Below are 26533 nucleotides of genomic sequence, written 5' to 3' on the forward strand. Positions count from 1 at the left end.
GGTCCTGCCAGTGTCTCTCTTTGAAACACCTCTGGATCCTCCTGCCTCCTTCCCTCCCGCCCGCCTTTGCCACCGCCCTGGTACCCTGGTCTCAGAGGATGCAGACCCGTGACCTGTGCCGGGGCTGGAACTTGGAGCTCAGGCAGCTGCAGGGCGGGTCAGGCGGGAAGTGCTGGGCCTGGCACCTGAGACCGGCTGTCCCGCGTTGGGGCCAGTGTCTTCAGGGGATGGTGCCACCGGCAGGTGATAGATGACACCTGTCCTGGAGGCCCTAGTGGGAAAAGGCCTCAATCAAGTCTGAGAGCCGAGGGTCCGGGGAGGTCAGGTATAAACACAGGACCTCAGAAAAAGAAAAAGGAGAATCAAGCTTGCAGAGGGAAGAGATGGGCTCAGAGAGCAGGGCCACAGCTGTAACAGAACAAGGAAAGAAAGGTCTGGAGCCAATGTCCTGAGCAGACAGAGGTGGCAGTCAGGGAGCCCCGTATTGAAGGCCATCCTTTGACACGGGCCGCATTCCTTTGCTGACGTAGGCGTGCCTCGCTGTCTGTAGTTATTTTTCCCCTGTAACACACCTACCAAGCGTTAGTTATCGCCTGAGAGGTTACCAGTGAGGAATTTCAAGCACCCGTTCCTTCATCTACCTCCTGGAGGCTCCCAGGCTATGCTGGGCATGAACCCTTGAGTTGCAGGATGGTGGGGATTTCTGGGGAGTCCCTGAGAGGGGCGGGTGTGGGGGGAGGGGAATGAAGGGGCTCAGTTTATACGTATTTCAGTCAAGTCACACCTCGCTACTCAGGGGCTTCAGAACTCGTCAAACCCTGTACTCATCGCATTTTGATGAGAAAGAAGAGTTTCAGCGCTCGGCACTTTCTAGGGACTTGTTGCACTTGCTAGGATTTGTATGAGTCAAGACGCCACCCCGCAAGAGAAAATGCACTCATCACCCCTCACTTGCTCAGTGCTCGTCAGTGTCGGCATGCATCACGAGTTCCGGAACGAATTACCGATGAGCGCTGAGGTACCACTGTGTTTTGTTACTGGGCAAGGCAGCGCCTCCCCTACCAGCTGAGCACTGGCCGGGCACTGCGCCAGATGCTTCGCAGGTGTTAATCTCATCGGATCCTCACACTAACCCCCGGAGACAGGCGCTATTCTCTTTGTTTTTATACACCAGGAACTAAAGCTTGGAGGGTGGACTGGTAAGTAAGGAGCCTGTGGTGTTCACTACTAACTTAAACTTCCTAGCTTGAGCCTTAGTGGCTTCAGGATCAAGAATACTTTTTGAAAATGTACAATTATAGACTCTGCCCTAGAAGGGTCTTGCTGAGGGACCGGGGTGGGGGGTGTCGCTGGGGGTGGGGAGGGGGCGACAAGAATCTGCCCTGTGAGAAGGCTCTGCAGGATGTCCCTGGGGCAGAAGCCCCAAGAGTCTTCTCCGATAAAACCGGGCACCCTGTCTCGCCTTCCAGCAAGCCTCCCCAGAGGCTCTTTCCTCAGCACCATTGAGGCTGGACCCTTTAGGAACCCACGGTGGCCTAATGGGAAGGTGCTCTCTGCTTGTTCACCCCCTGTTGCCCTTTGGCGCCTGGATTCCAACCCATTCACTCCAGGCTTGGGGAAAGCTGGAGACACCCATGTGTGTCGGTTGGGAGAAGGGCAATCTCAGGTAAACCCTGCTGTGTATTTAGTTTCTGTCTCTGACAACGTAGAATAATAGAAAATGTCACATGGAGATATACGGCAGAGTCTCGGGGACGCGGCACCGGGGTCATGATTATCTGGGGTAGACAGAACCATCAGTCATCCATTGGGGTTTGCAGGGAGAAGAAAAATGTAGCATGCCAGGGAATTTATTATGACAAAAATGGCATGTTCTCTCCTGCCCCTCCCAGTTTGCTTCAGAATGTGAGGTCAGGAGACTTACAAGTATCTAAACCACCTCTAGTTCCCACCTCCAATGCCATGGCAGTGAGCTGTTTCCCTTCTTGCTCCACGGGCCGGGCAGAGCCGATGGGAAAAATCCCTGTTAGAACTGATGTGTCCATTTAAATAAGCCAGTGACACCAAGCGATCGTTACAAAAGGATTTATGCGACATTGAAATGCGCTGGCTTTCAGGATGGGCATTTGTTATTTTAAGACTAAGGATTGTGCCTCACACATCAGCGGATGCATCACCCAGACATTTAGATTCTCGTGGAATGGAGCCCTAAATCCCAGCACAGCCCAGGCCTCCACAAGGGGGATCTCCTGCCAAGCCCCGTGGGAGCCTTTAGCTTGGTGTTGGGAAACTGAGGCCGGCCCGGGTTAGAACCACAGTTAGTCCGTGTCGTCTCTCTGTGAGTTTGTGCAGGTTGCGTCACCTCCTTGACCTTGGTTGTCACCCTTGTAAACCAGGACAATAGAAGCACCTGTAGTGTGAGAACTAACAAGGTAATTTATCTAAGGAGCCTAGCCTGGTGTCTGGCACCAAAAAAAAATTTCTCATTAAATCTTATCCTGTGTCCTCGTGCATTTTTCTGCCACTTGTTCTATCAGGGAACGGACTCTTATCTGCTTTAAAAATGGTGCTAACGCGACTGGCTAAGGTTCACTGAGGTCTCCTGAGTGCCCGGGTCACAAAGAGTCACTACATTGTTTGCTTTTCCCCAAATAGGCAACCACCGAGCAGATTTCTTCCTCTCTATTCCCTGGAAAAGGTTAGCTTTTCATTTTATTTTAGAATAAAAAATGATGGTGTTCGTTCATAGGTCAGCCTCCTGACTGATTTACGTGGAACGTTCCCCCCAAAAGCATGAGATATTGGACTTGGAAGATTGGCCTTCAAGACCTGACTTTGTCGCTTTTCAGCTCTGTGCCTTTTGGAAAGCGACTCGGGCTCTCTGAGCCTTGGGTTTCTCGCCTGCAAACTGATGAAGGTAACCCACCCGGAGCCCCCGGTGGTGTGTTGCTCAGCCGCTGGTCAACCAAAGTGCTTTAGGGAGCTGGTTGTAGTTTTTATATATTCCTGCCCCTGACCACAGCCTGGCTGAGGAACAGTTTTCAATTTTGATGCAGGCACATTTATCAAGCTCAGGTGCGTCCCCCAGGCACCTAACTGTGCATTGTATTTGTTAATTTCTAGAATTATCTTGCAATGTAGGCATTCCCCTTCAAAGAGCCAGCCAGCTTCCTCCTTTCTCTTTTTGTTTTTCTTTCCCCATCTGCTTACCCACAGCCCCCAGGGCCCTAAAAGATTAGGGATGATCTGCTCCCTGCACCCTCCCCAATCTCCCTCCATTCTTGTTAGAGCAGTTTACAGCTTAATTCCATCCTCAGGAGCTGCTAAGCCAGAGCAGCTGCGGGTGGCCCAGTGGGTCCCAGCACAGGGTCCTTGCCATACTGTTCAGGTGGAATAAAGGGCGACTCCCACATCCTTGCCCTAAGATGGGTTCATTTCCCATCATTCTGTCCATGCCTCACGTCCCAGGAGCCAGAAGCTGTCATTCACCCAGCATTCAGCTTTCTGCAGGACTTAAAAAAAAAAAAGAAAAAGAAAAAGATTATTACAGGCTCATCAAGACTCAGCCACTTCATTTCTTATGCTGATAGCGACTCTCTTAAAAACAAAGGCCAGTAAAAGAGAAGGGGACTCAGTGCTGAAAGTAGCCAGTTGGGTTGCTGGTGAGGGAAAGTCGAAAGGAGGAGGCAAGTTTATAGAGGTTTGTTTACGTAGGACCCCCACGTTTGCTCAAGAAGGTGTGTCCTCCCCAAGATCAAGGACATAATATTAACCAGAGGACATTCTGTAAGAAACAATTTAAAAACAAAATGTATCCTGTTTCTCTCAGTCCCCAAATTAGGCCAGAGACAGGCAGATGGAGACCTGGCTCTCTAGGGAGGGAGGACGTATTTGTTCAGGAATCCTTTTCCGCAGAACAGCAGAATTGGGACATTCAAGGACTGACTCACCTCTGAGGCTGGAGCGGACTCTGGGCCCTGAAGAAAGGGAAGGTGCCCCAGTAAAATCAGACACCACCGTGAAATCCGTGGCGGGGGAGGGAGGATTCAACAGGAGTAAACATTAGACAACTTGACAAAGAACTGTTAAATAGCTTTAGCGAGATCACTGCAAGTGTGGGACTTCCGCCTCCCCTTCTCTCTGCCTCTGAGATCCAGCATTCTGCTGCCTGCGCAAGTTCCTCCTTATCTCTGAGCCCTCCAGCTCTCTTAGGTCAACAACTGAGATCACTTCGTGTTCTGAAGGAATATTGTGATTCAGTTATTTTTGTCTGTAATAAGTGCATCTAGAGAAACTCGATTTAAATGTAGTTCATTTGTTCGTTCACTCGTTCATTTGGAACGTGCTCCTGAATGCCTATTGTTCTGGGTAAAAAAAATAATAATTTTTTAAAAATGAGTGATACCAAGAACTTTCCTTCAAGGATATTATTGTGTAGTGCAAGAGAGTTAGCATATCTGCAAATGAGTTCAGGACCACTCGACCCCTGAGCATGATTGACATTCAGAGTTGACTGTCAGCCCTGCAGTAACCCTGGACCAATATATTCTAGGCTCATTGCAGAAGATGCTGCAGGAGATGTTAATATGTGTTTAAAACCATGGACTATGTGGCTGAGAAATCTGGATATTGTATCCTTCCCGTGGCGGTTCCAATTGCATGTTGGCATATTAGAGGTCCTAAGAAGTCCAGAAGTGAAGGAAGCTGTTAACCCCGCAGCATTCTGCTCTCTTATTTGATCCTAGAGCTCTGGAAACAAGTTTGGGGAAGATGTCACCTAGACTAACCCTGGGGTCAGCGATGATCTCTTTTTTGAGCTCTGTGTCCCAAGCTCTCAGCACAGAAGTGTTTGCATGGATTTCTAGAATAATCCTCCTGAAAGGTGTTTGTCATCTAGGAATGGTTCATGTGACACCACCTGCAATAGAATTGTCTGCTCTTTGGTGCTGTAGGATCTCATTCATCTTTGTACTGTGAGGACCTGAACGCCCTATCATTGCACCATTTTAATCAATATCCCAGGTGTCGTTGCTTATCTGAAGCCGGTCACCAGCCGGCAGCCCTCCGAAACCTTTTCTCCAGGAACGCTGGGTGTGATGGCTCCCAGACCCTTCACCGTCCCCATTGGCTGGCCACCTCTAAGTAACTTCAGTGTCTCTTTTTGTGGGTGACACTCTGACCTGAATGGTATGCTCTGTTTGTTATTAGACTCTCAGAGGTTCGGGCCTTCACCTGGACCCTTCTGCCAACTTTTCTGCATCGTAGCACCTGTTTGTAATGCCAGAGGCTCTACCCCAGAGACAGGGAGAGTCTGAACCTCTAGAGATGAGGCCAGGTGACTTATTTTTGAACATGTTCCCTACATGACTCTGATGCATACTGACGTGTGAGAACAAGTAGCCTAGCGTGGACTTTTATTGCCATTTGCACGTCAAGCTCAAATTGAACTTGAGTTCAGCTGAAGAGCTTCGTGAATGACTGTCCAGCCAAAGGTTGCCCGTTCTGGACTTCCATAGCAGATTTACTGAGCCTACAGCACAGACTTGATATTTATCTCTGGTGAGTTTTATCTGGTCTAGGCCAAGCTTTGCATCATTTTATTTGACCTCATTTTCATTCTCCACTAGGGCCATCCACAAAAATAATGAAAATGCCTTCTGTTCATTCATCCAGGGCCGTGGCCCATTTTTGCAACCCACGTTTTGATGCCTGTTGTTCTGTACTGGAATAAAATTCATAGATTACCCACATTACACAGTCTTCAAATATAATTTGATAAATCAATATAGTGCCCTGAGTAGAATATAAAGAAGAAATAAGAGGACATTAATTTACTAAAAAATAATATTGACTTAAAGTATAATTGCTCGGGCTTGGCCACTATAGAAGACCTAATGAATGGTCAGAGGCTACCATGCCAGCGTTCAGGATAGAACTGTCTTCAGCGTGACTGCCACAAATGTAAAATGGTACTGGTGGAACACTGGCCATCACATTCCACGAATGGCCTTTGTCATCTGTGGAAAGTTTTTCCAAACTACTCAGCAATTCTTGGTAAAGAGTCAGATAATAGGAAGTACCATCTTCCCTCAGTTGGTTCTCAGAGTTCAGTGTCTGTTAAAACCATGTGAGCCTTGGCGGATGTGTCTCAGTGGATTGAGTGCAGGCCTATGAACTGAAAGGTCACCGGTTCAATTCCCAGTCAGGGCACATGCCTGAGTTGCGGGCCAGGTCCCCAGTTGGGGTCATGTGAGAGACAGCCTATCGATGAATCTGTCACACATCGATGTTCCTCTCCCTCTCCTCTCTCTAAAAATATATCTTTAAAAAATATGCAAAGAAAAGTAACTTGGTCTTTTCAATAAGTAGTGTTAGTTTCAGGCTCAGATATTTATAAGTTATAAACACGAACGTTCAGTGAGACCCATGTGGGATGTGGGAATGTTCTTCATGGTGCTAGACTGTCCCAGGAAGGGGCAGTAACCCCTTTGAGGGTCATGAGTCCCAGGTGTCACAGATGTCCAGTGGGCTGACTCAGGTGCAAAGCCTCAATACGCTCAAGACGTTCCTTCGAGGCTGGTGCCAAAGAAGAAGAGAATGCTCCCTGCTCTGAGTATGCAGCCAGCTGGAGTTTACAGAACCGTGCCACTATACAGCGGCTTCTCTCTAATTAACCTTTATCTAAGGTCAGTGACATTACCCAACGCTTGTCCCCAACATGTCCTGAACCAGAATCTGCTTTGACCTTCGTTCAGCCTGGGGTTCACGTGGAATACATCCTAGTCTTCTCTTCTGTGCTCACTGAGCCTCAGTTTATTCATATATGAGATGGAGATGGGTACAGTGTCTGCCTCAGAAAGGATTGTTGTGAGAAGTAAATGATACATAACATAAATTTAATATAATAAGACAAAGTTGGGCATGTAGTCAGTGCTCAGTTAATGTAGGAGCAGTTGCCTCTTCTTGTTATGTAAAAGGTAGACCGAGGGCCTGCAGGACACTTGGCCTCTTACCATATTGGCCACCCTGTGCTCCTGGAGATCCTGTTTCATTTTCCCATGAAAAGACACATTGCCTGTGTTCTGAAGATGAACAGTTCTGGGTTCAAGTCCCTGCTCCATCTGGTACTAGCTCCATAATTCTGGGCACCTAACAATCTGTCCATCTCTATCCTATCAGGACAAGAAGAGTTCCCACCGTGCAAGGTGACTTTGAGGAGAACAGGAGATAATATTTGTAAATTTCATGGGACCGTGTCTGGATCAGTGAATGTCAGCTCTTGGGACTTTCCCGTTCCATTTACACGCAAAGCTCACAAACAGGGCAAGGCAGCCTTAGCTGCTCTGCATCTTTGGTAGTAACTCCATCTTGTGTCCATTGAGAATAGCCAGGGCTGAGCACTCCCTCTCCAGCGCAGACCATTCATTCTCTCATTCTTTCATGAGGGATATTCGTCATCTAGCAGCTGACCTGCTAGGCACCTTTCTTGGCCCCAGGGAAGCCCCGGACAAGCCAAAAAGGAGCCCTGTTCCCGGGAGGTTGTGTGTTATCGTGGGAGAGACACAGTCCTCCTCCATACTCCTTTGATGCCAGCTCCTCCTGCTCCCCACACACAGCTTCCGCCATTCTCCCTTCCCTGCTATTCCTTGGGCGCACCTATTTAGACCCATGAGCCCTCTGGCTCCAAAAGACAGCCTCACTAGACCCCTTCCCTGCCTATTCTTCTCCATGCTGCTAACCACCATCGGACCTACCATGATTTTGCTCATTTTCTTAAAATTCTCTGTCTCTGTTCATGAGGATATAAGTTCCTCATGGGTTGTCAGGCCTGTCAATTTCTCTGCTTTTTATCCTGTACCTAGAATTGCTCCTGGTATAGATTAGGCATTGAGTAAATATTTGCTGTTGGATGAAGTAAATAAATTTGGGAGATATTAAGTGTTTTGAAGACAGTTAACATAGAGCAGTGGTTATCAACAGGAGTTGGTGGGGGACTTGGTGCCCCAAGGGACGCTGGCAGTGCCAGGGGGCGTCTTTGGTTGGCACATCAGGGCCGATGCTCCTAGCACTTAGTGGGTGGAGGCCAGGGATGCTGCCAAACATCCTACAACACACAAGAGAGTCTCCTACATCAAAGAATTATCCAGCCCAAAACGTCGCTGCTTCTGAGTCTGAGAAACCCTGATGTCATACGATATGCCAGGGAGCATGTGAGAGAATTGGACTCCTTTATAAAGAATTGTTTCTTTAGGGAAAGGTTCTTTGAGCTAAAGACCCAAAGGGGAAGGGAAGTTGAGAGCTATGCTGAGATCTAGAGTGATAGCATTTCTGACAGAGAACAGCGAGCGCAAAGGCTGCTGAGCAGGACTGGGCCTGGATGTTTAGGTTCCCTGCACATGGCCATGCCCCAGCCCACCCCCAGTCAAATAGACCTGCACCAACTTCACATGATTAGCCCATCTGTGGGCCGTTCCTGACCCCGCAGGCTACGTTGCCCTCACCTACAATCCAGTTATGCCCAAATCAGATTCTCCAAGTGTTCAGATTCAGACTGCCAGCACATTCTTCCCTCCATGCCTTTTAGAACCTTGCGTGCAGTTCTGTTCTCCTGCTTTATCTTTACGGTTTATAAAGATCACTGCTAGCCCCAAGGGAATCATGGCAGACTGCAGCGTCTTGGAAAGGGAGTTGTCCAGGGCTGGCCTCCTGACTGTGGCCCAGATGCATCCCACCCCTGGACCCAAGCCCTCTGCCTGGACCACCAGCTGCCCGTGGCTCTGCCCTTGCGTCTGTCCTCAGCTCAGATGTCGTCTGCTCACAGTGGACGTCCCTGACTTCCTTATCCAAAGTAGCCCTCTCAAGCCACTTACTCTGGCTTATTTTTTCTTCACTGAACTTTGTCAGTGTTACGTTACACGTGTTTTTGTTTATTCGCCTACTGCGTCTTGTGGTAGGCAAGATGGCCCCCCCAAAGATAGCCATGCCTAAATCGTCAGAACTTGTGATTATGTTACATTGCATGGCACAGGAGACTTTACAGCTGTAATTACAGGCCTTAAAATAGGGAGATTATCCTGGATTATCCGATGGGCCTGGTCTAACCACAGGAGCCCTGAAAAGCTGAGAACTTGGTCCATGTGGAACAGAACAGATGGTACAGAAGGGGAGTCAGGAGATTTGAAGGATGAGGAGTCATTATGCCATCGCTGGTTCGAACACAGAGAGGACAGAGTGACAGGGAATGCAGGTGGCCATTAGGAGCTAAGAGGCTCCCAGCTGACAGCCAGCAGGGGAGAAGGGACCCCAGTCCTACAACCATAGGGAACTGATTTCTGCCAGCAACCCAAGGAGCATGGAAGTACAGATCTCCCCCGGAGGAGGGCCAGGCTGACATCTTGACTTTAGCTTTGTGAGATCCTAAACAGAGAACCCAGCCCCTGACCTGTACAACTGTACAATAAGAACGTATATATGTTTTAAGCTGCTGAGGTTATTTGTTAGGGCAGCAGTAGGAAATGCCTATCCCTGTCTCACCCCACAAGACTGCAAACAGCTTGAGGGCCAGGGTCTTGATTTGTTTACCCCTAGGTGCCCGTCCAGGACATGGAGAGCTCTCGGGAAATAATTGTTGAATGAAATCCCCTCTCCCCCTCACATTTCCCAAACTTAAATACTGGGAGCCGTTTGCAGTGTGTTCCTGGCTTTCCTCTTTCCACATGCGTAATTATCCATTTCTACATATGCGTCTCCTTTTTAATTGTTATATATGCATTTTACTTAAAAACAAAGTGTTGGGTTTCTCTCTACATTGGTACATCAAGTTGTATTTTCTTTTTTCTTTTTAAGGACTGTAGTGTTTCCATTTGCTGCATGTACCATAATTTATGTATTTTATTTCCTTTCGGGGGATATGATCCTAAATCTTCCTGCCATAAGGAAACTAATCTGGCATTTATTCAGTGTATGGTTCCTTTGAAGACATATTTATGATGAGGACAGGCATCTGATTTTCTGGAGGTCTCTCAAGATCACAGTGCTCATCTCTTAGATTTGACTTGTGCATTCACGTGCATTAGCTCACGCGACCCCCACTGGGCAGAGGAACCAATGCAGGCGCAGAGAGGCTGATTTCAGATGTTAGCGGAGTCAGTAAAGGACAGAGCCCAGTGCTTAAGCTTCCTCCTGCGCCGGCAGCATAAGCACTGCATAAGCATAAGTGGACCTCCTTCCAGTCCCGTCTTGGAGCTTCAGTGCTTGAGGCTGGTAGAGCAGTTGCAGATATCTGCCTGGGGGGTTGTCCAGCCCGTTCCCCAATGCACAGGACAAGGCTGCTGTGCCTCACCCTGTAAGCTGGTGCCATCCATGGAATGGGTTAATATCGCCAGCCAACATCCATTGAGTATTTACTCTGTGCCAAGCCCTGTGCTAAGTGCTTTTCATACTTTTGTTTTCCCTAAATGCTGCTTACCATTTATTTTTTTTCTTTTTCATTTACAGTTGACAGTCAATATTATTTTATATTAGTTTCAGGTGTATAGCAGAGTGGTTAGGCATTTACGTAATTTACAAAGTGACCCCCCCCGCCCCCACCGGCACCATACCCCAAAACAAATACCGTATGATTGCAATTTATGTGGAGTCTAAAGAACAAAATAAGTGAGCAAACAAAACAGAAACAGACTCATAGGTACAGAGAACAAGCTGAAGGTTGCCAGATTTGAGCGGGGGGTGAGGGAGGAGATGGGGGACCGGGTGACACAGGTGAAGGCCCTGAGAAGTGCAGATGGGTAGTTACAAAATAGTCACAGGGACGTAAAGTAGAGCATAGGGGATATAGTCAATAATATTTTAATAACTCTGCATACTTTATCTATTTAATTCTCACTACATCCTTTGTAGGGTTTACATGATTAGTCAAAATCTCACATTTAGAACAGTACTTCAGAATCATGGCTGCACATTGAAATCACCAAGGGAGGTTTGAAAAGCCACGGTGTTCGTGGATCATCTCAAACCAATTAGAACCTCAGATAGGAGACCCCTCTGCAGTGGTTTCTAAAACCACGCAGGTGATTTCTATCTACCAGATATCGTGCCTACTCGATAGGGATTCTCCCTTATCTTTCCAAAAGCTGCATTTTAAAGACACACATGTGCGCCTTAGTACCTTTCCATGTACCCTATTTCTCTATTCTTTATCCCTTACATCCTGCTTTCCTAGCCATCAGCAGACTCAGGGACTCCTCTGTAGCTGTTTGAATCTGGGTACATTCACTCAGCAAAGATATTCTAAGTATTGTGTATAGCATCAGACCCCATGCCAGGCTGCGGGGATGCTGAATGAAACCGGAATCCTGGCGTCGGGCAGACTGCTGTCGAGGAAGATCGAGGATGATGCCCTCCAGGGTCACCCATGTCACCACAAAGGGCAAGAGGCCCTTCTTTTTTGTGGCTGAATAATACTCCATTGTGTGTGCTTCATTGTATACGTACCCCGCATTTTCTTCATGCTTTCATCTACTGAAGGACATAAAGGTTTCCGTATCTTGGCTATAGACTCTAAGGCTACAGTGAACATAGGTGTGCAAATACTTCTTTAAGACACTGACTTCAGTTCCTTTACGGTTACCTTTGCTAACTATGTGAGGTGATGGACGTGTTCATTATCTTGATCCTGCTAATCATTCTACAGTGTAGATGCATACCAAATCATCACATTGCATAATTATAGGTGCCAATTACTCCTCAATAAAGGTAAATAAAATAAACCTAAAAACAGGATCTAGGAGCAAGTGCAAGAGATTATAGTGCCTGTGTGCTCAGCTGGAGAAAGCTCTTGGGCTACAGGGAAGAGGGGGTGCAGAGACATGCCTCTGGTGGTTTATTTGCACCCCTGTTCTTGGGACTATGACCCATTATCCTATACTTTCCCAGGGCTGCCAGAACCCAGCAAAAAATGTCAGTGACATCAGAGAGACCGGCCTCCTTGCATTTCCTTTGCCTTGAGAGCTAGTCCTGTTACCTGCCTCTGTCCTTCCACAGAGCCCCTCCTCATCCTGCTCGCCCTCAATCGCTGGATCTCCTTTCAGAACGCAGTTGACATTTCGCCACTGCAGCTCCAACGTGCCTGAGTCAGAAGGGCACGGAGGACCCTGAGCGGGTCAGCAGAGACCCGTGGGGCTGCTGCAGGGAGGGAATCTTTGCTCAGACAACTATCCAGGAGAAACCGCTTGTCTCAGCCCATTGCTATTCCACAAGGCCAGCTGCGCTTACCGGGCCCGCGAGTGCTCAGTACAGACCACATGCCCAGCACAGTGCACACTGGCTCGTCCTGGTGCTTAATGGAGTCAACAAAAGAAGTAGAAACCCTGGTCCTTGTCTTCGACAAACTTGGGGTCAAGTTGGAGCAGCCAGGCAAATATACTAAGGAAATACTGAATTCTTAATCTTACTCAAAGTCCATTTAATATCTTCTCAGTGAGTGTTTAATGCTTTGCAGCAGGGCTGAAGTCTTGCCGCCCCCTGCTGTTGTTTTTGTCAAGATAGGAATGGTTTTCACATTTCTAAATAATTGAGAAAAAATCAAAAGACAAGTATGTATTGCAACACATAAAAATGATATGAAATTCGCATTTCAGGGTCCATGGATAAAGTTTGATTAACACACGGCCACACCATTCATTTTTGTTTTGTCCATGGCTGCTCCGAGGCTACAGTGGCAGAAGTTGAGTGGTTGCAACAGACCTTTAGACTCACAAAGCCAAAAATACATGCTGTCTGTCCATGTAGGAGCAAGTCTACTGGCCATGGTGTGCAGCTCGGCAGAAGGAGCATGGCTTCAGCAATCCAGCAGCCCTGGGTTAGATAGACTCTTACCTGTGCCACTTAGCTTTCCACATTTGGAAAATAGAAATAATAACATGTTCTTACTAGGCTATTGTGAAGATTAAATAAGCTGCTGTAAATATAACTTAGAAACCCAGTGATCTAGAACTAGTATAGAGGCTGGAGAAATATTGGTTACCCCATCCCCCACCTCATGTCTGATCCTCTCCAAATATTCATATCATTGTAGGGCTGAATGGTGTAGCTCTAATTCTATGTTCTAACTTGGATAACTGGGATGGAAGGAATTCTCAGTAGCCTTTCTTAGAGAAACATTTGCATTATCTCACTACCCCTCTCTGTGGCCCCTCATAGCTCCTTCTAACACTTAGGAGGAGTGGTCCCTGCTAATCTCGTTTATAAGGAAACCTCTCCCGTGAACAGCACAGCCTGCGGGTTTGCCCAGAGCCGGGCGCCCAAGGGAAGAGAGGCCCATTCAGTAGCCCAGTTCAGACCCCAAAGGGGCCCCATGCCTGCCGGAGCTGCCTTCTGGTAAATAGGGGTCTTTGTGTGCCCCAGGAATAATGGTAACGGTCCTGGCCAACATTTATGGAGCACTTGTTATGAATGTGGTATTTCAAAGGGAATACTATTTTGCTCAACTTTCACAGCAGTCCGGCAGGCTGGCCTCCTGAGGCGGGTCAGCTGGCGCAGGGCCTCCGCACTTGCAGCTGATGGAGCCAGAGTCCTTCCCCTCACCCTGCACCGCGCCCCCCCCCCCCCGCCCTGCCCCGCCCCCACCCGTCAGGGTCGTGAGAGCCCTCGCCTCCTGCAGTCTTTGCTCAAATGTCACCTTTTCAGGGGAGACTTTGCCAACTGCACACTTAAAGTTTCAACAGGTTCCACTGTGGCCAGTGGGGCTCAGTTGGTTGGAGGGTCGTCCCGTACACCAAAAACGAAGCCGGTTCGATTCCTTGTCAGGGCACATACCTAGGCTGCGGGTTGGGTCCCCTGTCAAGGCGTGTGTGGGAGGCAGCCGATCGACATTTCTCTCTCACAATGATGTCTCTTTCTCTTTCTTTCTCCCTCACCTTCCTCTCTCGCCCAAAAGCAATGAACAGGTGTCCTTGGGTGACGATAAAAAAAAAGAAAATATTTCAACAGGTTTCCCCACGTGCTTTGTCACCGTCACGTACCTTAATGTATGTTTCACCTCCTCACTTTATCATCTCCGCTTCTGTTAGCTTTGGAAGGACAAGGCTTCTGTTTTCGGAATGGATTCGGATACAGAGGAGACTCTGAACAGATATTGGTTGAATGAAAAAATAAATATATTACCATAATCATTTTATAAAACCGGGAAGAAAAGTGTACAGAAATTCAGTAACATGCCCCAGATCATGTGGAAAACAGGTGATGGATCCAGAATTAACCTGCATCTCAGACCCCAGGGCTCTACAGTGCTACCCTGCAGCACCTGGCCCTGTTCAATGCCTTCTCTACAAATATGGCAGTGCTGGGAGTTAAGGAAGCAGAAGTGCCTCCGCCTCCCATTAAAATGTCCCCTTGAAGTTGGCTTCAGTGCAGCAGGGATTTGGGGGAGGTGGGCCACCCCGAGCCTCTCTGCTGCTGTAGGCTCTGGGCGTGTGGGCATCCGTCTCTGCCAAGTTCACTCCGGCTCAGGACCAGTGCGGGTTTGACGCTCATCTTGGGCAGACTCGCTGGGAGCCACAGGCTGCTTTGGAAGCTGTGGGTACGAAGTCAGTGAGGCACATGTGCCGTCCAGGAGCTCACAGTTTGGTGGCACAAAGTATCTACAATAACTGTAAATCTGAGGGTCATCGCGGGTGTAGACGGGGCTCCCTGCTGCTGATGGCAGCCCGTTTTCAGCACTAGCCGTCTACCTCATCTCATCACCAAACGTGACGCAAAACGATGGGCTTGGGCACCAGATGACACTGGGTTTGAATCTGGGCTTTTACTTCTGTTCTTAGTTACTTACTCAGCCTTGATTGCTGGGATGTTATAAGGGGAAGAGGTAATAGACATGCCCCGCACAGTGCGGGGGACCTGGTAGGGCCCCAGTGGTCGGCTGCTGCCATATGTAGTTATCGGTGTCATTTACTATTATTGTTAGCTTTAGAGCTGTGACTTCAGTGCCTGCAGGTGAATAGAAAGAGCATGGTTTGCATTGAAAAGTGTACCCCAAGTTGTAACAGTAGTTTGTTATTTGGTCAAGACTAACCTATGTGTCAGTCACTATGCTGAGTGTTTTGCTTTATTTAATCCTCACCCCGGTTGCAGGGGTCATTATTCATGCTCATTTTACAGAAGAGTCCACTGAACCACAAGCAGTCATTGAGCCACCGCCCGAGGTCGCACAGCCAGTGAGCACAGAGCTGACGTGTAGAGTGATGCTAAGACCTTTACTCTTAATCTTTATGCTCGGCCTTCACGTAATCCCTTGTGGAATTCGAGAGGTGATTGTATCCTTGCTGTTACTCTCAAACCAGTCAGGGAAGCAACAAAAAGTACCAGAGCTGGAGTCAAGAGACTTGCGTTCAAATCCTTGGTGCCCCGAGTAAGCTTCCTAGCCATGGGACACTGAGCCCCCCTCCCTGAGTCTTGGTGTCCCCATGTATAAAGTGAAGAGATGGCTCTAGACGGTGGCCGGGCGTCCCTCCATCCCCTGGGCCGCTGCCCCTGGGGGCTGGCTCATCATTCTGCTGGAGGTGTACCAGAGTCAGTGCCCTGAGCCAGCAGGGTCAGAAAGACCTTGGTTGACATCCCCGCTCCACTGCTCACTATCTGTACGATCTCTGTGAAGCTCAGTGTCCTTATTGAAAATACTGTATTTTACCGTGTATAACACTCCCATGTATAATGTGCACCCACATTCTTGGCCTAAACCTTCAGGGAAAAAAAATCGTTTGTTTTAATTTTTTAATTCCATTATTTATTTATATTTAGAAACAAAACCGGTTATCATATTCCAGGGTATTATTTTGTATACAGCTGTCGTTACTGTTTTCTTGAGTTATACTTTAAACGCATAAGCATAAATAAAAGCATTAAAAAGATTTATATAGATACAGAATTAGTACTGCCCATGTATCATGCACATCCTCATTTTTCCCCTCAAAAATTTGGGCAAAATGTGCACATTATACACAGCAAAATACAGTAAGCATAACTATTTCAATGCCATGGGACCATAAAGGGAATTAAATGAAATAACAAGCATGTGATAGGATCCCATCAAGAAGTGGATGTCATCAGATAATTCCAGGCATTTTGACAAAGGTTCTGTCCCCGGTCGGCGGATAGCACAGAAGGTATGAATGAGGGTGCTGAGGCCCCCAAGACTAGCAGGGGCACTGAGCTGCTACCAGCTCTGGTCCAAGAGCTATGTATGAGCTCCTTGAGGCTGCTGTAATGAAGTACCAAAGCCCGGGTGGCTTAAACGGCAGAAATTAATTTTCTTACAAGTCTGGTGGCTGGAAATCCAAGATCAACGTGTCCACAGCGTTGATTTCTTCTGAGACCTCTCTCCTCTGCTGGTAGGGTAGCTGATTTCTCCCTGTGCTTTTGCAGGTTGTCCCACTGTACCTGTGTGTCTGAATTTCTCCATATCCGTCCTACAGGATTAAGGCTCACCCTAATGACCTCCTTTCAACTTAACACCTCACAAAACACCGCATCTCCGAACTCAGTCACCTTCTAAAATCCAGGTTGGGTGGGTTACGATTTCAACATAGGAATTTCAGGGGACACAGTTCAGCCCGTGACAAGATACACAGGGACATGACGCTGCCAGAAGCCAGTGGGAGCCAGAACCACAGAAGTAGCTGCCGAGCAGAAGCAGAAGTGGGAGAGGACACGGGCACTGTCGGAAACGCTGCCCACCTCTCGTGTACCCAGGGAGGGGGCACACCCCCTTTCCTCCCGCCCTCCAGTCTGTGGCTGACGCTTCCGACCAGGAAAGAGCCACGAGCGCCAGGGATCCTGTGTGATTCCATCTGAGCACGTGGGGCTCCTGGGGCACAGAGGGCGGCGGAGAAGGGCAGACAGTGGGCCAGGAGTCGACAAACAGAGAATACCCAGCATGACACCGGGCATGTGAGGGGCATTCCCAAAGCGTTAGTTCTGTCCATTAAGGGGTGGGGGGGAGTGAGGAGTGAAAGCAGAGAGGAAGGCTGTGAGCTCTGCGGACCTCAGCCGTGGTGTTTGCTGGCCATCCTTTTTCTCAAAGCATGTGAATGAAGGGAAAATGAAGAGAGACGTAGTGTGCCCTTCCATGGGGCCTGCTCTGTTTAAGTGGGAAATTGCAAAAGGCTTTGGCCCTGTCTGCAGCCCATTAGCCCAGCACTCGGTCAGCTGGTCAGATGGGCAACTGGTCAGAATTGCCCGGCCATCCGCTCCATCCCACCCTTCTTGGTAAGCCACTGAGACGTCATCTCAGCAGCGAAGTGTCCGGCCAGACTGGGCAGGAGAGGCAGGCTTGTTGATTGTAAAAAAATATTAAACACTCCATGCCAACAAGCTGGTCGGCAGATCTGACTTCTATTCGCAGGGTAGTTCCTTCTTAGCGCCTGATGGAAAGTCCTGGGAGCTCCAGACCACCCCCCCCCCGCCCCCCCACGCAGGCCATGTGTGCTGTGCCCGCCTCTTGCATCGACTTCCGGCCTCCCTAAGCACTGTGATCTCCATTTTGTTCAGTGGTGATTTTAAAACCAAAATCTTGGACTCTGTATTTTTTCCCCCTCTGCAGCTCCTGGAAACAGTTTCTTCTTACTGGAAGAGAAAGGCAGTAGAGTCTTTAATAACTAACTGCTTTGACTGCAGTGGCCTGGGCGTGGCCAGAATGTCTTTGTTCAGTACCTGCAAACTCGAGCTTTCTGACGGACTGACTGTGAAAGGTTGTCTTGTCTCAGAGTCGGTCCTGTAAGAGACTCATCTCCTGGTGGGTTCCCTGGGGCGGAGGAGAGCTGAAACCACAGACCTGTGAGCCTCGTTTGTGCCTTGAGTTTGTCTTATCCCGTGCTGTCTGCAATGAGCAAAATCACTTGCCTTCTATGATTTAATAGTTATCTGAAAATACATCCAAATCTTTAGAATGGCAATCATAAGTTTGGCCCAAGACAACAGCCCATGGTACTTGGGAGCAAGTCACTCTTGTGTGTTTCTTTGAGACAAAGCAAGTGGATCTGTTTGGGGTCTTGGTGCCGAGTTGCCTCCTGGGACTGACGTACTGAGGTACCACAAACTGGGTGGCTTGAGCAGAAATGTATTCTTCCTCAGTTCTGGCGGCCAGACGTCCACAGTCAAGGTGCTGGCGGGACGAGGCTTCCCTGCAGTCTCTAAGCCATGACCCGTCCTTGCCTCTTCCTGCTTCTGGCAGCCCCAGGAGCTCCCTCACTGTGGTAACATCACTCCAGTGTCTGCCTCTGTCCATCGTGGCCTTCCCCCCTCTGCGTCCACTTCTGTCTCTCCCCCTCCTCTTATAAGGACACCAGACTAATTTAGTATGGCTCATCCTGACTTCATCTCATCTGCAAAATCTGTCTTCAAAGAGGGTCCCATTCCAAAATACTGGGAGTGGGACTGGAACGTATCTTTTTTGTGGTATCCAATTCAACCCACAGTAGCACCGTTCCTCAACTTATTTGCAAAGCATCTCTGGTCAAGGGGGGCTATTTGTACAGTAGAATCTCCTCAGGTCAGCACGGTTGACCAGGAATTATCCCCTACATTTGGCAAGTGAGCCTAGAAAGAGGAAGAAAAATGGGGATGAATTTAAACAGATTGATTAGAGAGCAGTGGAAAATTGGAGGAGGAAGAGAAAGCTCAGGGGGAAGGCAGACACCTCCAGGATCCCTGAACTTTGTTTTCTTTGGGTTGGTTATGTTCCTTTGAGCCACCCATTTAGCCTTTCTGAGCCTCCGTTTCCTCAGGGTGGGTTATGAATGTGATAACCTCTGAGATTTCTCCCTTAATACTCTTTGATGCTATTAAAAATAAAAACTAAAAAGCAGCAAAGTGGGCAAACGAGCAGCGTGCACTCAGGGACGTGCAACAACATCGAGCACTGGGTTTCTGCCCAATAAATAGATAAATAACTCCTACCAACCATTGAGAGAACCCAGAAGAAAAATGAGCAAAAAACATGAACAGGCCCTTCCTAAAAGAGGGTACCCACATGGGTAGGTGACATCTGAAAAGGTGCTGAGCTTCATCAGTCATCACAAGTGCAAACTAATTCATAATGTGATACCACGGCCCACCTTCCAGAAGGTCTAAAATGCACTGAGGCAGGCAATGCCCGTTATCCGTGGGAGTGTGCATCGATTGGAACTCCGACACACAATCCGTGGGCCGTGCACAGGAGGAACCACCCTGCAAGACCTGCCTAAGCTGGACGCGGATACTGCCTGTGACCCCGAAATCCCACGCCTCGGTACGCACCCAACAGAAAGGCGTCCATAGGACACCCATGTTCCGTTATGGTTATAACAGCTTTCAAACTGGAAACAACCCCAGTGTCCATCAGCAATGTAATGGGTAACTAGGGTACGATGTACTTACATTATAGGTTATTACACAGCATCAAGTGAAAAAAATTACGACTCCATGCAATAATGCGAATGGATTTCACAGACCTAGTGTTGAGCCAAAAGGCCATTCGATTTATTTAAAATGTAGAAACTGATTAAACTCTGGTGAAAGAATTCGGGATAATAGCAGGATAATGGGTATATGTGTGACTCTGGGGACTGGGGGAGGGGTCCTAATCTGTTAGTGATGGTGTTTCGTGATCCGGGCTGTAGTTCCAACAGTGCGTTCACTTTGTAAGAATTCATCCAGCCGCGCACTTGCAATCTTTGTACTTTTCTGGATGTAGATTATATGTAAATTAAAGGTCTGCCTATAGAGGCACAAAAAGAAAAATATTCCGCATGTCTTGGTTAAAGTGTTTGCCACCTGCCCTCCCGGTATGTGCTTAGCCCTGTCACGGCCTCGGCCACATTCTGTCCAGTGAAAGGAGAGGAAGAGCCAAGTTTTGTTCTCTTGAGGGACTGCTCCCCTGACGTCCTTAATGGGGGGAGATCCGACCCCGCCCTCCTTTTGAACCAGCCCCGCCCGCCCAGAGCACATGTCCCTCTGTGAGTGCCTATAGCGCCTCCAGACTCTTGGAGAGTGGGGACCACGGCTTTCATCTCGGCAGATCTGTGGCCTGGCACCCAGAAGTCGCTCGGAAGACAATGAATGAGTGAGTGAGTGACAACCAGCCTTTTATGAGGTTTGAGCAGCCCTTTGTACTTCATCCATCCACACTTTCAAAAATCCCAGAATAGTCTGGGACAGCTTCAGGTGGAAGGATTTCCGTTTGTTCTCTCTGATGAAGAGTGTTGGGAAGGAAAAAAAAAGTTTTAAAAGCAAAAAGTAGAACGTTTAATTCATGTGATCAAAAGTCAGTCCCAAGTGAAATCAGCAGGGGATTTTAAATTAAGTGGTTTTTAATAAACTCACCTTTTATTGGGTTATGCATGAGAAGAGAACTCTGGAGCTTCAAAGCAGAAGAGAGTCACAATTATGAGGGTCATCCTCATAAACACTTCCAGGATGAGAGCTGGCATGTCCCCCAGAGCCTCCCTCAGTGGCCGCCTAAGGTTGCTCTTGTTCAGCAAAGCCACAGGAAATGCTGAAGGACTAAGAAACAATTCTTTATTTTCATGGATCAGCCTTTGCAGTGCAGGGGGAGATGAGAAAATGCAGGCAAAGCCAGTGAGGACTCAGAGTGAAGGGAGAGGCAATGTCTGACCAGACTCCTTGGAGACAGAGGCATCAGGCACAACCAAAACAGCCAACCCTTTAACTTTATTGAACCACCATCCCCTAAACTTAATTAACTTCATTAACCCTGCTTCCCACAACACCTATTAGCATCCTGCAGAATGCCTCGTAACACCCCATGGGAGATGCTAAGTTTAGAAATAAAAGGTTTAATTGGAAACCTGCTCTGAACTCATCCAAAGAAGGCACGCAGCCACTTTGGACCTCAGTTTCTCCTGACGCACATGGATGGAACTGACCAAGCCAATTCTTGCTGTATTCTTCAGTTTGGCTCAAGAATGAAAGCAGACCATTTGGAGAGGAAGGAAGGGTGGCAGAACCCCCCCCCTTAAACAGGTTTTCATAACGGAAGCTTAAGGCGTCCCCTGTGCTGAGAAGTTTTAAGGGTTCTCCTCACTGGCATGAGGTGGTGGGGACATGTGCTGAGAACTTAGCAATGGGCTCAGATGCAGACAGAAGAGGATCTCTGCCCTGCAGGAGGGCCCAGTGACATCAGTTAGCTCTCAGACAGTGTGCTGACTTGAGCCTATCTTCAGCCCAGCTGGCCACCTGCGCTCGCATATACCAGGCCTGGCCTTGCCCGTCCTGGCCTTGTGTGCTTGGTCTCCCCACCGCCCTCCCCCAGGTGTTTTACAAGGCAATCTCACTCTGGCCTGTGATCTTCTCAAAGTCCTTTAAACATGTACTTTCTGTTCCTCCAGAAGCTTCCTGCCCTGTTTGGCTCTAAGCTGTTCGTGCAATTAGGTCTCGGCGTGTTTCTTAAGGAGCCTCGCCACAGGCATGCACACACCAGGACGGAGCTCGCATGGTTGGAAGTCCGCAGGTCAGAGAGCAACACTGCTGTGGCCATTCCTGAGCCATGTGTGAGCCTTAGTTTCTTCATCTGTAAAATGGGGATAATTCCATCTACCTTGCAGGTTTGTCATAAGCCCCTGAGTCCACCTAAGTAAAGCACCTTATTTCTAGTACATAGTAGTTGCTTGATGAGTGGTAGGTATTGTCAGCATTGCCATTTTTGGTCTGTTCTCCATTTTGTAGTTGCATTGGTAAAAATCAATATTTGGCTCATTAAAAAAAAGGCGTGATTTCTTTCTCCTCTCCGTATAGACATACACCTCTCTTGCCCTGCCATGTTGGCTTCTGAGCTCTTGCTCCATATTCATTTAGGGAAGAAGAAACGCTGCCCTCCGATCCACAGATAAAACACCCAACCATGGGACCAGATGTTCACGGGAGAAACCTTTCATTTTTAATGTATTTATTCATTTATTTATTTAGTGTTGGTCTGTTAAGTTCCCAGCACCACACTGAACAAAAAGCCCCGCCGGCCCCACGCATCCCAGCCAGCTCCGTCAGGGGCGCCTGTCAAATTTCAGGCACGCTGCCTCTGCACGAGCACTGGCCTCAGAGCGGAGGGCCAGCGCTCCGCACTCCCGGCCCCACCGGCAAGTGTGGCAGTGGGCGGATCGTGCCACAGCAAATGCCAGGCAAAGGCCAGAGTCAAGCTTCTTGGCACCGTCATCCCCCGACAGCAGGCAAGCAGTGTCAAAGTCTGCCTTGGGGGCATGTGTTCCAAAGCCAAATCTGTGCTGTTTCAGCTTGAAAGGGTCTGATTTCAAAAGGAGCCGTGTTTATCATTTTAACCAGCGTCCGCTTAAAGAGCATGCTTCCACGTTGTGTGCATGCGCGTGATTTGTATCAGTTCTACTGGGAATTCCGCAAGTTGAGGGAGCGATAATTACATACCTTAATGAGGAAATGTACAGTTTCAGTAACTGTTATTTATAAGCTTTTATGGACCACTTCATATTTTCAAAGCCCTTGACAGGATGAGGGCATCTCCCCAGCACCAGAGGAGTGAGGTCAGTAAATAGAGTTTGCTTCTCTTGGAAGTGTTGTTTTGCAGTTCTGGTACAATCAGGGTGCAAACTCTTAACCTTTGAACAAGCTGGCAGGTTCTGTTGTAAGCCCGTATCTGTATGATTCTAGTTAACAGCCTAAACAGACTCCTCAGCTGCTTAAGAACATAATTTATGCACATAATTTTCCTTGTGGTAGATTTTCTTTCCTTTAATGTTTTTTTCTTCCTGCGGGTAATAGCCCTTAGTTGCCATGATATCCTTTAGTTGCTACTTACAGTGACCCGGAGGGACATCATAATCACACTGGCTGTGACACCGTAAGCTTACCGAAAACTGAGGAGGAATATGGACCATGGCAACATTTCCACATGTTTGAAGAGTCCATGGCATTCCGCACACAGGATTTTTAGACAGATGAGTGAATGCATACTAATAAATAAACTAAGTATGCACATTGATTGTCGATTGCTATTTCTCACCTCAGCAATATTGAGTACTGTTCCTACTGTACCAGATACTTTTTTTTTTTATGTCATAGGATTTTTACTTCGACATAAGAAACAGAAGATCATGCCATATACCAGATATTTGAAGAAACAGTTTTTCATCTTCATAAGCCTGTCCAAGTGAAGCTGGGATTGCCCCATATTACAAATAAGGACCTGGGGCCCAGTGCCTTCATTCGCGAGACAGGGCTAGTAAGTGGTAAGGTCAGCACCGAAACCGACACCCTCGCTTCCAAGTGCACCGCCGTTTTCACGTCACCCTAGGCTCCCCCTTCCGTGACAGCTGCAGAAATGCCTGTGTTCCAGGACTCACTCCCCTGCCCTAGCCGGCGGACGCGGGGGTCTTTATTGTCCAGATAACCTGTGGTCATGAATTATAATTTGTAATTATATGTTATATAATTCATAGAACAATATGAATGACAAATTCATAGGCAAAAAGAAATGTTTTCACCCATGCTAGACAACGCAAGGCAGCCTCTTCTTGATTTTCCTCCTTGGGGGAAGAGGGAGAACTGGGTTATTCCTGCTTCTGGTCTGCCGTTCCAACGTGGTGGAAAATAATTGCTGCCTGATAGGCTCTCAGCGGCCCTGCAGGGAGCAGCCGGTCTGCCTGGGCCTTCGTGCAGGTGATCCTCTGCACCCTCTGTGTTTCAGGTTAGACATCACTTATCTCAGGAAGCTTTTCCCGAAGCTTCCTCCCATACTCAGATCACAGTTGGTCGTTTTGCCTGTACCGGCTCCTGGGGTTCTGACCACACCTCGGATCGATCACGTGTCTTGCATTTTCCGGGTTACTCATCTCCTTTCCTTTGTAGGCCTTACTCCCCAAGAACAAGAGCTGTGCTTTACAAAGTGCTGAGTCCCTGGCTAACCCAGTGAATAGAACCAAAGGAGGTGCTCAAAACCCACCTCTAAAAGGGACTGTGGAAGAAATAACTTCTGAATGAGGACATATGTGTAAGGCCACGTAGGGTCCCCAGTGGTTCCTTCGACATGTGAAGGGCAGCTAACACATAATCAGGTGGTAGGTCCTGGTGACCCTAATTCCCATGAGCTTGTGTTGGCCGAGTACCCATTTGGCATTTGTGTTTAGCATGAAGCAGTCTTTCAAAAATAGCAACACACAAAAGAAATCCACCCCATAGACTCAGTTGGCACGGGAATACACAGCCTTCGTTAGCCCTGCTGTCCTAGGGTGCAGACCCTTCAGCAGACAGGGCCGTGAGAGGCCCTCGCCAAGCACTGGCGGGCGCTCTGCCATTGGAAAATCACCTCGCTTCTTAACGCCTCAGTTCCCACCTCTGCCCAAAGGCCGTGGTGACAACTCGCTGGCCTCCTTTCCAAGGATACTATGAGTCAGAAGAGACAGAGAACAAGGAAGCTGACAGTGAATTTCATGAACTTTGCAACATGTTTGCTCATGACTTTCTGTGTTCGCTTTGATTCTGATTCTCGGTTGAACCAGGGTACGGAGCGGTATATTTAGCAGACGTCCTGGGGTGCTGACGAGGGGGCCAGGCTGAGGATTACCTTGTCAAGTTTGCAAAGAGAGGTAGATGGTCACGTGGCTACATGCCCTGCCAGTTTTGCCAGAAGGAATGGTCTGGTGAAAGGGGGAAGAAAAGTAAATTATGTCAAGACTCAGATAGGCCGGCATGCAAGTCTGAGGAACTGTGGCTTGTGCCTTAGGCCACCTGAGACAGTAGGGGCCTTTGGTCCTATCCAGGGACCCAATAAAGCAATGTTTTAGGGTGGCTTTTCGGAAGCACATTCAGCCATGATCTTGCTCGAAATCCTTCACTCTTGTCCGGTTATCCTCTGTGGGGCTTTCCATGCAGAGTGGCACATGGGGCTGACTGACGTGCCAAAACAGTATCTCCTCATCTGTGCGGACACCTGAATGGGACTGGAGGCAGCCAGAACCCCTGGATCAGTCCTTCCAGCCGCAAGCAGCTCCCTTTCTATCCCCCAGTGAGTAATAAGGATATCATTTTCTGTTTAGGAAATGATGTGAAAATGGTTGGAAAACACCTCTTTTGCATAGATACGAGGCCCTTCCCCGTCTCTTCCCTGCTCACTTGTTCAGGCTCCCACCGTGGCATTTGCCCCGAAGCGCGCTATGTAAACTGTCTCATCCTCACACGCTGTTGGTCTGGCATAGCCCAGTGTCGCCACGCTGCCTTTGTCCATGGTCCCCATATCCCCACCCGGCTGCCTGGCTAAATGCCAGCCCAACCCAGCCTCGGCCTCCCTCCTCTGTGTTTGCTTCATAAACATTGCACAGCTCAGTGTCCGCAGTCACTGCATGGGACCGCAACAGTGGGCATGTCTTCCACAAAAGGGCCTGGCGAAAATTGAGTGTTATTCCTCCAGAAAATACATGCTGATCTAATATTTGGAGTGAAACCCGTGAGATTAGACAACGTAGGGAAGAAACACGAGCACAAGGTGATTTCAGTTAGTTTGCACACAATAGGTGTTCAGTGAAAAAGAGTTGAATAAAAGAGTAAAAAAAAAAAGACGAGAAAGCAGTTTTAAATGTAGAATCCCTGAGGCTCGGTGAAGTCCAGAAAGTGAGAGAGAAGGAAGACGGAGTAATTCCAGATGTTTCAAGACAAAGTAGCACCATCAATACAGCAATCCTCACATTGCTGTGGAGGCTAATCTCTCAGACCCGAGACAGGTGCCTAGTGAACTGGGATTAGGATGTTTATTGCAACATTGTTTATCATACCAGAAACCTAGGAACCGGCCAAATATCCTTCACTGGGGGAATGCATAACAAACCGTGGTATATGTATATGACAAATTAAGTGATTACAATGACTAGATATTGACATCTTAACATGGTTAAATCTTAAAAGACATAATGTTGGGTGAAAGGTAAGTTAGAATAGAATATATTCACTGTAAAGCACTCTAAAACACCATGTGTTGTTTATTAATATGTGCATAGAGAATAAAATATAAACATATGCATGGAAACGAAACCCATCCATCTCAGGATGCTGGTTACCCAGAGGGAAGGAAGTGCTAGAATGAGATGGAGGAGCTTTTGATTTGTCAGTAATGCTTTATTATTGACAGCAAATGTGGCGATACATTAGCATGTGTTAAATCGGAGTGGCAGGTATTTGTTTTGTTAGTTTCTGCACTTTTCTGTTGGTTTGAAATAGTCTGTGCTTTTAAAAATGAAATTAAAACCACACAAAAGGAAAGGCTGAGTAACTGGGAGAATGGCCCGCATTTCTGTGTTTAGTCTTCTGTTCTGGATGCCGCCCTCTTTTCAACGAGCCTGGCAAACCCAGTGGAGTCACATCTGCCACTCAGGACTCGCCAAGTCTTAACACCATTTAAAAGCATCACTTCTTGGTTCAGGCTGCAGAGACTGGTAGATAGATCTGCCATTGGCCTCTTTAGAAGTTTCAAAATGTGCATTAATATCTTTCACCATTGCTTAGAGCCTCTATCCTCTCCTCTCTT

At 48.0% G+C, this 26533-nt stretch overlaps 1 protein-coding gene across 3 annotated transcripts in view; it reads left to right on the forward strand.

Annotated features, from left to right (window-relative positions):
* The window catches only part of LARGE1 (LARGE xylosyl- and glucuronyltransferase 1), a 462699-nt gene that overhangs the window by 363864 nt on the left and 72302 nt on the right, over window positions 1-26533 (forward strand). The gene's annotated exons all lie outside the window — the stretch shown is intronic.

This window comes from Pteronotus mesoamericanus, unplaced genomic scaffold (assembly GCF_021234165.1).
Source record: "Pteronotus mesoamericanus isolate MK-2021 breed Mesoamerican mustached bat unplaced genomic scaffold, CSHL_Meso_final contig_263, whole genome shotgun sequence".
In the NCBI taxonomy this organism is placed as follows: domain Eukaryota; kingdom Metazoa; phylum Chordata; class Mammalia; order Chiroptera; family Mormoopidae; genus Pteronotus; species Pteronotus mesoamericanus.